The sequence below is a fragment of the Aplysia californica genome, unplaced genomic scaffold (assembly GCF_000002075.1).
Source record: "Aplysia californica isolate F4 #8 unplaced genomic scaffold, AplCal3.0 scaffold00049, whole genome shotgun sequence".
Classification (NCBI taxonomy): Eukaryota; Metazoa; Mollusca; class Gastropoda; order Aplysiida; family Aplysiidae; genus Aplysia; species Aplysia californica.
In genome coordinates, this window is record NW_004797319.1 from 36,217 (window position 1) to 37,459 (window position 1,243).

Here is a 1,243-nt window from a genome sequence, read left to right on the forward strand (position 1 = left end):
CCTTACTATTGTCATTTTCCTCTACTTCTTTTGTATGTTTGTCACTCTCTTGTGACCTGCTATTTCAGGGGTGCCTTGATAGTTGAAACAGACCTTGTGCTGTTGAAGCTAGAGAGGTGAGCAGTCTAAGTCTGATTCCCTGTAAAGATTTCTCTGTTGACACCCACCCCTTGGCGCTCATATGACCTTATGCAGTTGCGAGCGCCATAAAACCCTCTATTATTAAAAAAAACCCCCATCTATCACCCCTCGGGGCGGTGCCACTGACTGAAGTGTCTTTAGGCCATTCCCAAAAGGGGGACATTTCTCAGGAGTAAAGAGAGGGCAAGAAAATATGTGTCCGAACCGAGGCTCGAACCCGGACTTTCTGCTTCGGAGACGAGCGCACTAACCGTTCTGCCACCGCACCCTCTTTTAAAAATTTTTTTTTTTTAAACTGTGTACTTGTTTTGAATACAAAGAATACACGTAGATATAAAAGAAAAAATGCAGATCCTGCAAATTTGGTAGCTATATGTGCGTGCAAGACAAAATGTTTAGTCAGACCCGTCCTCTTGAACAGATGCTCATATGACCTTATGCAGTTGCGAGTGTCGTAAAACCCTCTACTATATAAAAAAAAAAAAGAACAGATGGTTGTCTTGGACAAGTGGTCGTTAGAGCAGGTTGGACTATCTTTCGTCATCTATGTAGTTTTCAGTGACCGCAGAGGCATTAACTAAGGGTACCGTAAGTGAAATGTTGTGTAAGGGTTTAACGCCCCTATCAAAACTATTGGCTTATTTAACCCTATCCGTACGTCGTGTTTTATTATTGTATGTATCCATACGACGTGGGGAACTCTGTGCCCCCACTTTCCAACGAAGAAATTTACTCGTTAATCCGATCCGTACGCTTTGCATAGCACCACTCTATCAAAATGATTTTTTGAGAAATACTGAACGTTTCAAAGAGATCTTCGTACTAGAAGTATTCTAAGATGTGAAGAATACAACCCAGGGGATACGATAGTAAAACACGACATATGGATAGGGTTAAATAACTATCCAGTGGTGGCCTACCTATTGCCGATACTCCGTTTTGAGGCGTTGTCCGACAGCCAGCCGCCAATTTCAAAGCGGCTTTCACACATCAAAATAAAGTCGGCTCGGAGTCAGTCGGCTGTATTAGATTAAAGGGACACAATTTTATGGGTTCCTGTTCTTACTTGAAATATTCGTGGATTTTAAGTCCCATTACAACC